This window comes from Artemia sp. Qi Xiang Cuo, chromosome 6 (assembly GCF_049724085.1).
Source record: "Artemia sp. Qi Xiang Cuo chromosome 6, ASM4972408v1, whole genome shotgun sequence".
Taxonomy (NCBI): Eukaryota; Metazoa; Arthropoda; class Branchiopoda; order Anostraca; family Artemiidae; genus Artemia; species Artemia sp. Qi Xiang Cuo.
This window is the reverse complement of record NC_142799.1, coordinates 51931170-51944017: the sequence shown is the minus strand read 5'-3', so window position 1 is coordinate 51944017 and position 12848 is coordinate 51931170. Positions and strand designations below refer to the sequence as shown.

Here is a 12848-nt window from a genome sequence, read left to right as displayed (position 1 = left end):
TTCACAAACGCGGGCTTTTCAGTTTTTACTATTTAGCCCTTTTCCTTTTGCTTCACTATGTGGGCTACAGAGCTACTGACTTGGTTGCCTTTTATTTATTAAATATCCTCAGATATCTTTCAGTAGACCTTTTGACTCAGGGAGTTCAAATATAAGATGATAGATATCGATTTCTGTGCTCTGTGTGCAGGTATAGTTGGCTAGGATCTTGGCTGATACTGAGATTTTGTGGTGTTTGAAGCACTTTAACAGTTTAAAATGCAAAGTATGCTGTGCAGACGTCAGCATATTACATTCAAATAGGCAGTGGTCAATTGTTTCATTATTCATATTACAATACCTGCAAAGAGGGGACAGGGAAACTGAACCACTTGGATTAGGAAACTGTTAGGAGAATGCAAGAAAATTTAGTCTATTTGTTCCAGAACGAATTCTATGATAAATTTTGGAAAAATCCTTATTGGGGATGGGGGAAAGAATAAGATTATTCTTATTAAAAATATTAGCTGATAGTCTCCATCGGTAAATATCTCTAATGGGGATTGGTCTCCCACTTGCCTGGTCAATATTTATAGCATTTTTTGCTATTTCATCAACCTGATGATTACCACTTATACCAGAGTGGCTAGGGATATACTGAAGATACGTTCTTATGCCACTTGAAGCTAGAATATCTAAAGTACTAAGACAATGATAAGTGTCAATATACAACTTATACTGAGGAGCTGAAGACAGCAACTCAAGGCTTGACAAAGAGTCAGAATAATATTCTTTGAATTAGCAATCAAGGATTGGTTTTTCATAAGGTGTTCTAATGCCATGATTATGGCATTTAACTCTGCAGACATTCTAGATACATTATTATACAATCTCTCACCCTTTCCAATGTTCAGGTGAGGAAGGAAAGCACCACTTGCTACCTTCTCATTCAGTTTGGATCCATCGACATAAATTTGGAAATGGTTTTATAAGTAATTGTATTAAGTTCAGCAAACTTTTCCTGGATAAAACCAATGGGGGTTAAATCTTTAGTCCACTTTGAGAAATCAGTATTTATTATGGGAATTGACCAATTCCACGGAGGGGAGTGGGGGAAAGTTGGTGCAATAGACTTTGCGGATACAGGGAACTTCTTCTGAATATTTGCATACTCATCTGCAATGCATCTATACATGGCAGGATTTCTTAACCAATTATGTAGGGTGTGTGAGCTACTTGATTCAATTTTTGTGAGATGTTTTATCAAGAGAAAGATACGTCTCTCTCTTATTGTTGTTAATCCACTCTCCATAAGCAGAAAACTGGTGCTTGTGGGTTTCCTAAGACCAAATATGAGACGTATTATATCATTTTGTATTGTTTCAATTTTTTGCCCCTGGGTCTTTAAACATGCACCATGGAAGATGAGTCCATAGTCAATATGGGGTCTTATATGTGACTTATAAAAATGGAGTAAGGTTTTCTCCTTACAGCCCCAGGGTGTGGAAAGAAATCTTTTTATTATACTTGTTTTTCTATAGCATTTTTTTATTGTGTTTGAAATGTGGAGGTGGAAATTCAGTTTTTAGTCAAGCATGAGACATAGGCAATTAATATGATTATCTTCTGGAATAGTTTTTCCATTTAGAGTTAGTCTTGCATTAACATGATTTCGCTTTCGGTGAAATTGGATTATTTTTGACTTGGTGGGTGCAATGGGTAAATCTGAATACTGAGAAAATTTTTCAAATTGGAAAAGTGACTTTTGCAGCTTTGCCTGTGCAATCTAAAAGGTGTTGCCAGATGACCATAGTACCAGATCATCAGCATATTGTAGATTTGGGTGGGGGAGGTTCATGTCCCAGAGATATAGGGCAAAGAGGAGGCAGCTGAGGACTGCTCCCTGTGGAAGGCCATGACTTCCATGTCCACGATGTGGAAGTGGTGGATGTCGATGGAAAGCTGTCTAATTTGAACAACCTTAATGATATTGGTGTCCCTCAAGGTTCAGTATTAGATCCACTTTTTTATATTAATGATCTTCCGCAAAGTTTGCAGGTGAATATTAGTCTTGCTATTCTATTTGCAGATGACGCAGTTATATCTGTTAAAGCGAGGGATTCATCTACATTAATTGATAATTTGATTATAACTGTTACTTCAGCTAATCGATGTTTTGTTTCTAATAATTTAGTACCAAATTTTACTAAAACTGAATTTATGGTTTTTGGTCGTTCAAAACGCGCCACTCAATTAATTTCTTGTCAGGAGCTTCAGTATGGTGAGAATAAAATTTGTAGGGTTCAGTCATATCGTTATTTAGGGGTTTTCTTGATCCATTGTTGCCTTTTTGTATTTTTTTTACAAAAAGACAACAACAAAAAAATTGTTGTCTTTTTGTAATCACACTGAGCATTTAAGTGCTGAACTTGCTCAAAATATTGGGTCGATGGGTTGCGTGAAAAATATTTTTCTCTTTTCCATATTAAAAATAATTTACCGGTCTTTAATTGCTTCGTATTTGAATAACTGCTCAAATATTTATTTTAATAACTTTTGGACGCATTTAAAACAATTACAGATACTACAAAATAGGGCAGTAGGACTACTTCGAAATTTTTCACATCGACCATCAAATCTTGAAAATACATCTGAAACAAAAACGATGTTCTTTTTCCTAAATTTGTCGGATTTAAAACATATAGTAAAAACTGAAAAAATCAACACAAAGAAAACTACCCTACTTCTCATACCAAGCGAGAAGAATTCGCCAATCGAAAAATATAGCAATGCTGATTGAAAGAAATACTCAATGGCCAGTTTAACCATGGGCGTAGGCAGCATATTCTCTAGGGGGGGGAGCAGTCGATAGTGGGATGGAGTTTTATCAACTGCTTTTTCCAAACCATCTACTTTTTCAGCCATAACTAATGTAAATTTGAAGGTCTAGGGGGGGGGGCAGCTGCCCCCCTCCCTATGCCCATGAATTTAACATAGATTTAGTAAACAAGAAAAAACTTGGAATTATATTTTTAGAACTGTCTGGATTAGCTATAGTACGAGGATTTAATAGATTGACATTATCAGATCTACATTATCAGATCAGATCGAGACAATAGTTCTAATCTTAAGATAATTTTTTCCATCTTTTTAAATTTATTTAATTAAATTTAATTAAAAAAATGAAAATACTCTAGTATTAAGCTGCATTATTTACGCTTAGCATGGAAATACTATAATAGTTAGCCGTCGAATGGCAGGGGGCGGTAATGGCCACAGGTACATAACAGTGATTGGAAATAATATATTACATGTGAATTGTGATACATACTGCTCACGAAAATAGAGCCAAAATTCATAACTAAATTAGTGTTTAGTTTGGTGTTCATCACAGATCACTAAATTGTCAGCAGATCAGGTCAATCCTTCTTAATACGATGATTTTGAATATTTAATTTTCTTTGTATAACCGTTTATTTTCTGGGTTCAATAGTTACACAATTTCAAACATCATTGTTTCTAATCTACACCTTTTTTTACAAAAAAAACATTTTCTGTTTAGTTGTTATTATATTTTAAAAAGAAATTAATTTCCAGGGGCGTCGAGTAATTTTTTTCTGGAAAAGGGGAAGTAGGTTATTTAAGCTTGAAAGTCACTGCTCTAAAACCTCATAAGTGTGATATTCAGAGGAGATCAGGTTTTACCCCATTGCAGTTTTATCTAACGTGTTCTAAACATTTTTCAAAGAAAGGATTTCAAATTATTTGGATAGGATAATTTTTTTTTACCAAACACCAGTTTGGATTTAGGGCAAGCCATTCGACACAACACGCAGTTGCAGCTTTTTTATTAGAAATAAATGATTGTTTAGATAACGATTTCCATGTGGCTACTGTTTTCTACGATGTTAAGAAAGCATTTGAAACATTAAACCATGAAATTCTTCGTGACAAAACGGAGAATGCAGGCATAAGAGGGATAGAATTAGAGTTAGTAAAACCATACCTGTGTGGACGTCGTGGAAAGGTTATTGTCTTTTGGGGTGAAGAGGCTGAATCTACACAAACAATGAAACTTCGCAATTCTATGAAAGATTTTATAAAAGATACTAGCTTGGGGGGTAGTCCAAGGTTTGCAAGCTTAGTTAAAAGGATTTGGTGGTTCACATTGTCATATGCCCCTTCAAAATCTAGCAAAGCTGCAACTAGGACATTATTTTTTTGAAAATGATTCATTTATTGCATTTATTAACAATATGAAAGCATCTGTTGAGGAATGGTGGTTCCTGAAACCAGTTTGAGTGTGAGGCATCATATTATTTTTTTCAACAAACCAGAGGAGTCGGTAATAGATCATTTTCTCCATTATTTTTTCCATCATAGGAGTAATCATTATGGGCCTATAAGACTCAGGTTTATTTTTGGGTTTATTTTTCTTTAGGATTGGTAGGAGGGACAAACATTCCCAGATATTGGGGAACGTAGATGAAGCCCAAGCATGATTATAATAATTTAGAAGTTCCTGTTTGTATGAAGGGGTGAGAGTCTTTATCCATGTAGGGTGTATCTTGTCATAGCCGCTGCTAGTCTTGTTCCTAATATGATGTATTGCATTGTTCATTTCCTGGATTGAAAATTGGCTGGTTATATACTCCGATCCTGGACGAGGTTCGTAACTTGGGTTCATAAAGATTGGGGATGTTTTGCTGCAATTATTTGATGTTAGCTTATTAACAAAAAAAAGTGGCAAATAACTTAGCTTTTTCATTATCATTGTCATACTGGGTATTATTATGTATAAGCTCATACATGAGTGGGCTAGGGGAAGTCTTTTTCCCACAGATGTGGCTTATGACTTTATGTATAATTGGCTCATGTGTTTCTCTGGAGAGATGATTTGCAAAATTATTCCTGTAGTTATATTTAGCATTTATTATAGTCCTTTTTAGATTAGATTCTGCTTGTAATTCTTTTAAATACGTAGTAGGCAATGTTTTTTTAGGAATGTTCTCCAAGCTGCCTTTTTTGTTCTCCATTTATTTTGGCAGTCATTCGTCCACCATGCTTTGGGAATGTGTTTAGGGGAGGTTTTCCGGGGTATTGTCTTGGGGATAGCATGATTAGCTGTATTTATTAGTAAAGATGCCAAAACTTCAGCATATGTCTCAGCTGTTGCATTTGAAATGCATGAATTTTGGGTGAAGCTTGTAATTTCATCATTTAGCTTATTTTGGAACATAGGCCAATTTGCTTTAGTGTTAATATATTTGGAGGTATGTGTTAGAGTTTCAGCAGGTTTATTTAGGAAGCAAACTATAGCAAAGTGGTCAGTACATAGATTATCATTATTTATATAAATTTCATTTAAAATAATTAATGACACAATTTGTAGATCAATTGTAGAGAAACAGTCACTTTTGAGGTTGAAATATGTATTCAGGTTTGGAGGGGTAGCAACAGCTTATTCATTATTATTTGAAGTCATACGCTCAATGAATTACTGGCTTTATTTGCTGGTTTATTCCCCCACAAAAGGCTGTGGGCATTAAAGTCTCCACAAATAATGATATTTTTCAACATATTAGAATTATTTATATAACTGAAGAAATCCATGGCATCTGTGTACCATGAGTAAAATGTGATGTATTTAAAATACCAAAGTTCCTTCTTTTTAAAGATAATTCCGACTACCTCTAATTAAGTTAAATCTAGTTTCAAAAATGAAAAGCCCTTAATCAGCAAAGAGAAAAAGTGCAGTCACCCCCAGACAAAGAACGGCGCTATCCAAGCTTTAGATTTCGCTAAGACAGTGAGCAAAAAAAGGGCTACGCACAATATTTCTAAGGAATTTTAAACGATAGGAGCCGTGTGAACGCCTAAATCATCAAAAATAGTTAAGAAGCATTATTGGACGAAAGGTTCGCATTCTTGGACCTCTTGGGCCAAGTATGAGCCAGTTCTTACAGCGCAGGACTGAAGAGCTACGTGCTCGGTCACCGTTATTGTCATTTGGAGTGACCCACTGCTGTTCACCTAAATATGTAAGTTTCAATAAACCTATTGTTTTTTACCTGTGTTTATTTCATATTATATGTCTGCATCTAGTCTAAAAAAACAAGTAATTAGTTCGCAAAATCTCCAAGGTAACGTTCCCAGGGAATCTGATATCCAGATAGCTCAAGAAAAAAAGGCCACCTTTATATGTCAACATATTCTATTTTCTCCCGTTATTTGAGGGCGGCGCTAGCCTAGTTGACACAATCTTTAGTGCTATAAGCGGCGCTATCGGAGAAATTACAAGGCGTAAGTTCACGACCTTTGGGCATAATATCGCCTTTGACGCGGTCAGTATTTAGTACCACATATAGTATAGCCAACCAGTTTTTTCATAGCTACAAATACATATTTTTTCATCGCTACCCAACCAATGTTTCATCGCTACAAATGGCACGGTCGGAAATTGGAGGAATACTTGCGGAATAATTACGCTATAAACATTATAATTTGAATTCAATTATTAGAAAGATACAGACATATAAGTAAAGTGATTAGGCCTATAACCTCTAAGCTACGACAGGGAAACACCTTAATATATCTCTTACGAGATAATAGCCTCCCCCAAAATAGGTTAAGTAAAAAAATAAAAATTATTTTACTTTGATTAAAACGCAAAAAAAATTAAGCTACGACAGAGAAATCCTTTAAAATATCTCATTGGAGATAATAGCCTCCCCGAGAACAGCTTAAGTGAAAAAATAAAATTTTTTTACGTTGATTAAAACGCAAAAAAAATATGTCAGACGACCTTAACTAGTTATTAATAGTGCAAAAATTGGACACGAAAAATATAGAAATAGCAAAATCTATCCCAGAGTACAACGGTCAATCACATATTGACGAATTCAATATCCAATTGGCCCAGTTTGTACAACTAACAAAAACAGACCTAGGAGCGTTAGTCGACATGCTCCTACTACGATTAAAAGGCCAGGCCTTAACCTTCCTAAAACAGATAGAACATACCATAGGCAATAACGCCAACTTGCCAATAAATACGGTTGATTACTTGTTAAAAACATTTAAAGATAGGTTTATAGAAACCAGTTCCATAAATAAATTAAAATACGGAATAGTGAGCTTTGACTTTTCACAAAATATAAGAGAATACCTTGATAATATACGCATTTCTGTAGAGGCAAAATACGGAAGTGGTTTGGGGCAACTATATGAAAAAGTCATGCTAAATACCTTTTTGCAAGGGCTACCCCGAAAACTAAATAGAGTGGTAATATCCAAAAATATTCAGACGTTGGATCTCGCAGTTCAGGAGGTAGAGCGATTGATCGAAGTCGACACAATGGTCGCAAATCACAGTAAAGCAAAAATAAATAGCCTAGGCAATTCAAATGCGAACATAAATTTCAAGAGCGATCAGGCGTCCCCCAATTTCTTTTCAAGGGATAACTCCTAAGTGCCACAAAGAAATAAAACGCAAGAACCCCCTAGGCAGAAAACAGTACGTTTTCAGCCTGTCAAACAATCCAATTATGAAAACAACCATACAATAATAAGATGCTACAATTGCAATCGAGCTGGGCACATCGCGAGAGTGCCATTATATCCCCAACCACATACCAAGAATTGCTGTCGGCAGTAGGCAAAATTATGGCAACCATTTGTTCGAAAGAATAAATTTTAGCGTTGATGGTGAACTAGGCTACAACCAGGGAAGATTACGCCGATCAGTACCTTACAATGCGTACCAACAAAATTTTTATACCCCTCCCCCCAATAGACAAATTAATTACCGATTTGAAAACCCAAATACTCGCCAAGGCCAATATAATGCAAGAATGCGATATAGAAATCACGAAAACTTGCCGACAAGAAATGAAAATTTTGCCAACCAACGGCATTGGCAATCAGCGCCAGCAAGCGGCACTGACGCAGGGCACCCAAGTTACCGTGATTATACATGGCAAAGGCAGGCAGATGTAAATCAATTAAATATGCCTACGGAGCCTCATACGTCTGAATACCTATTACAGGCACCGACACATGAAATAAATCTTCAGGGAAACGTTTCAGGCCCCTAAGAAATATAAATTGGACCCCTAGGGTTCCCGGAATATTTAATAGGTTCAAAACAATGGTGGTGCCGTCTTGTAGTGATATCAATAACAAGTTACCTATATTTAATGATTTTTGTGTAGAAAATGTTTATTTTAAGGCTTTGATAGACTCTGGCGCAACGATCAGTATCATAAACTCATGCGTATTTAACATGTTGCCTCTGCATATTAGGCAACAGAGGAACCATAATAATCCCAATTTAACGAGTTTGACAGGCCATAAATTGGATGCAAAAGGTTCAATGTGCCTAAACGTAAAAAGGGACAATAGGATCTTCAAGACAAATTTTATAATATGCGATAACTTTCCATATGAGGCTATTATAGGCGCCAATATGCTAAGGTCTAATAGAATACTATTAGACGTGGGTAATGAGAAGCCTGTCTACCCAGCTAAGGTAGGGAAAGAAATTTCTACCTTAAGAAATTGTAACAGAGGTTACGAAGACAACGTAACAGTAAACAAAATTTCTGGTGGTATAATGTCGCAGTATTTTGAACCTCATTTCTCGCAAAGACATGGCATAATTGGAAATTTGTCCAATTACCCTGAGAGACATTGCAGAAATGAAGTAAATTTAAATAATAAAAGTATTGAATCTGCAAAAATGAAAATAGGAGATAAGCGGCAGTACAGGTCAAACGAAATCAAGAAAATAGTGGAATTATGGAAAAACATAGTAAAACCCAACGTGACGCCACAAGATGCCGCATTGGCGCAGCATAGCGCCAGTATGAATCAAATAAATAACAAAAATAAAGAGATATACTATGGATTCGCGATAAGGAAAACAAAAGTCCCTCCCAAAACGATGCAAAAAATTCGAATATCAAAAATGATTGAGTCAGTGGTTAGCAAATCCGAAATATGGTTTGCGACCCCATCTGAAATGCCCGCAAGGAACACATTATATCTTATGACAAAGGAGAAGGTTTTATTTGGGTAACTAATAACCATGAAAATGATGCAATTACAATAAAAAATGTGATGTGTTTAGTTCAAATCCAGGTTTTAACGGAGAATGATTTAAATACGTGGGAAAATCCTAAAAGAAACCTAGTTAACGGCATTAAAACTTCAAAAAACTAATATCCTTTAACTACATCGCAATTTTTAAACAAATTTAATATGGATCATATTACAGACTTGGAACTTAACAAAAAATTATGCGAATTATTATGGATTGTAAAGATGTATTTTCCGCATCCGAAGATGACATCGGATTAATACCATTTTACGAACATTCAATTTTAACGACTGGTAATCCCGTAGCGAAACAGCCATATCGTGTGCCGTATAAGCACAAAGAGTGGTTAAAGAATAAAATCCATGAATTAGAAAAAAATGAAATTATACACCCAAGTATAAGTCCGTAGAGTGCACCAGTGATCTTAATACCAAAAAAAAATGGTGATCTTAGACTTGTAGTAGATTATAGAGCCCTCAACAAACAAGTAGTTAGCGATAAATTTCCTCTACCAAGAATAGATGAAATTCTTGACTCAATTTCAAGCAAAAACAAAATTTTTACTTCTTTGGACCTTACCCAAGGCTACCACCAAGTGAAAATAGCCGAAAAAGATGTCAATAAAACTGCATTTTCAGCATCTGAATGTGGTTCATATGAATACTTAAGGGTACCATTTGGATTGAAAACAAGTTCAAGCGCACTATGTAGACCCCTACTGCACCTGTTAAGAGGATTAAAGAATATCATTCATTTTGACGACGATGTCATATGCGTGGGGGAAACACTGAACAACACTTAGCGACATTAGCTAAGGTGTTCGAGAAGTTCAGACAAGCCAATTTAAAATGCCGGCCTGAGAAAGTAAATTTATTTCAACCTAAAATTAAATCTTCAGGAGTAGTAGTATCCCAAGGAGAGATATCCCCTGACCCTGATTAAATAAAATGTGTTGAAAACCTCAAGCCCCCCAGAACTATGAAAGAATTAAGGGGAATTTTAGGTCTTACTGGCTACTTTAGGAAATTCGTACGCAATTACGCCAAAATTGCAAAACCTCTCACGGAATTAACTAAAGGTAACTCCCATAATGTTACCTTGTCCCAGGAAGCTCAAACTTCCCTAGACCGTCTCAAAAAGACCCTCACTTCTGAACCAATATTATCACTTCCTGATTTCGAAAATGGAATATTTGTGGTTACAACCGATGCTAGTTCAAAAGGCATTGGCGCAATTCTTTCGCAAATAATCCCGGTAGAAAACCCTAATCTTCTAGAGGGAACGCCTAAACAAAAACAAATAGAAAAAGTTATATGCTATTCGAGTAGAACTTTATCAAATGCGAAAGTAATTATTCCGCCACAAACTTAGAATTATTATCTATTATCCACCACTTGGACAAATTTAGACATTATTTATTTGGTAGAAAATTTATGCTACGATCAGACCACAAAAGCTTGCAGTACCTGCGCACATTTAAAAACCCCACAGGCTTTCTAGTTAGATGGATTATGAAAATCCAAGACCTAGATTACGAATTTGAACATTTAAAAGGTAAACAAAATGCAGCTTGTGACTTTTTGAGTAGATACCCAGAAAATATTCCTTCGGAAACTGAGGAAAATGAAGTTAACGCTATCAATGCTAAGAGCAAACATGGACGTAAGACAAACAAAGTCAAGGATACGGTAAAAGAAAATAAGGTTAACTATTGTCCCATGTCCTTAGAAAACATAAAAAGAAAGCAAAAAAAGGACGAAATGTGTGTAGCACTTATTGATTATTTTGTGAATGATGATGCGCTACCGGATAAATTCAAAACTCTTAGAAAAGAGATAGATAATTTTTAATATGATCTTGATGAATAAATACTATGTAGAATCTTGACTGCTGAGACAAATAGAAACCAAACCTCAATAACACCTGTGCTACCACAAAACTTAATAGTGCCTGCATTTGAATATTTTCATTCAGATACAGGTGGACATTTAGGAGTAATGAAAACGTTCCATAAATTAAAACAATATTTTTACGTCCCGTCTGAAATGACAAAATTTAAAGAATTTATAAGTACATGCGAAGCATATAACTTGAGAAAAATCCCCCCAGCTTACCCAAATCCTCCAATGGGAAGGTTCCCGGTAGCAACGTACCCCTTCGATATTATCTCATTTGACTTATACGGAACAAGTGGAGGCTTGCCTATCTCTAGCAGAGGCCATACTTGTATTCTTTCGGTTATAGATCATTTTTCCGGATTTACTTTTGCAAAAGCATTAAAAAATCTAAGGTGTTTATGCCACAAATAGGGCGTTAGCAAAATTATTTTTAAAATTCAGTATTCCTAATAAAATTTTGGGTGATAACGAGAGCATTTTTTTTTCAAAAGTAACAAAAGATTAAATGAGTTTTCTCAATATAGAGAAAATGGTAACAGCTCCGTACCAGCCAAAAGCTAATGGTAAAATATAAAACAGGCATATAATATTTTCAAACGTATTAATTATTTATACAAAAGGCAGTAGGAACGACTGGGATCAGTTCTTACCTTATTTAACTAACGTAATCAACACTGCTTATTCAGAAACAACTAAAGATAATCCATTTTATTTACTTTTTGGTCGTGATTTTAGAATCCCGTATAATGAGATTATTGAATCTCGGCAGTATTATAATAGCTCAGAAGATTGCAAACAAGAATTCATAAATAGGATGAGGAAAACTTATAAAATAGTTAGGCAAGAGTTGGGAAAATGTAAAATAAACCAAGAGCCAAGAAACCAACCCAAAGTCAAGGGGAGTATAGATTTCAAAGTAGGAGACTGCGTCTACCTAAAGAACGAAGCAAAAACGGAAGGCAAAAAACTTTCCAACAAATATTCTGGACCGTACAGAATAGTCAAAAGGTACAATAACGATTATACTTTTAAAATGGAAAACCTCGATAGTGGAAGAACTTACAAGGCGCATGTTAGCCGAATAAAAAGAGCCCAATTTCCAGAGAGATGGGTAGCACATCCCTCCTCTACTGATTCGTCAGATTCGGAAAATGAGCCACCTAAATCAAGATTTTCAGAGCTAAAACCCTAGAATTTTTAGCAATGAAATATCTAGTTATTCCTAAGCAAAAATCCCTAATACCAGGATTTTTTCCTGAAATAAAAACACCAAAAGATCCGAAAAGTTATTCATCGGCGAGCGCATGAGAGTTAGATTATACAATATCTCCAAAAACCCAATTTTTCCCCGATAGAATTTCGACCCCATGTCCCACCAAAAGATTTCCAGACGATATGGTTTCCCCTGCAACACCGATAGAAAGGCCCCTGTCTTTACAGGAGGAATTAAACAGAGCTGTAGAAACCCCCGGTATTACTGTAAAGAAAACTCTTCCCAAAGATTTAACTAAAACAAACCTGCAAGAAGCTATGGATTTAATTAATTTCCCCATAAAAAAAGTCAAAGTACATTGCCCGAGAATAAAACTCCCAAGGATGACCAGCATGGTCAATATCATGATATAACTGTGTCCAAGGTCAAACCCAAACAGTGGACTTCATGGATGGAAACCTTACTGCAAATAATTCCCCATCCCTTGAGTTGAGAACTCAAGGCGAGGACTTTGAGAATAAACCTTCTACTTCCAGGGAAGTAGAAATTTACGAAGGAAGGGCAGGTGATACCTCAAAAAGTGCCACCTCTAAAAGTTCTAATCCGGATTCGTCGGAAACTAGTTCCGAAGAGTCTGACGACGAATCAGACCATATAG

At 35.7% G+C, this 12848-nt stretch overlaps 1 protein-coding gene across 8 annotated transcripts in view; it reads right to left on the bottom strand.

The window, feature by feature from the left end:
- The window catches only part of LOC148951358 (14 kDa phosphohistidine phosphatase-like), a 163399-nt gene that overhangs the window by 129326 nt on the left and 21225 nt on the right, over nucleotides 1-12848 (bottom strand). The gene's annotated exons all lie outside the window — the stretch shown is intronic.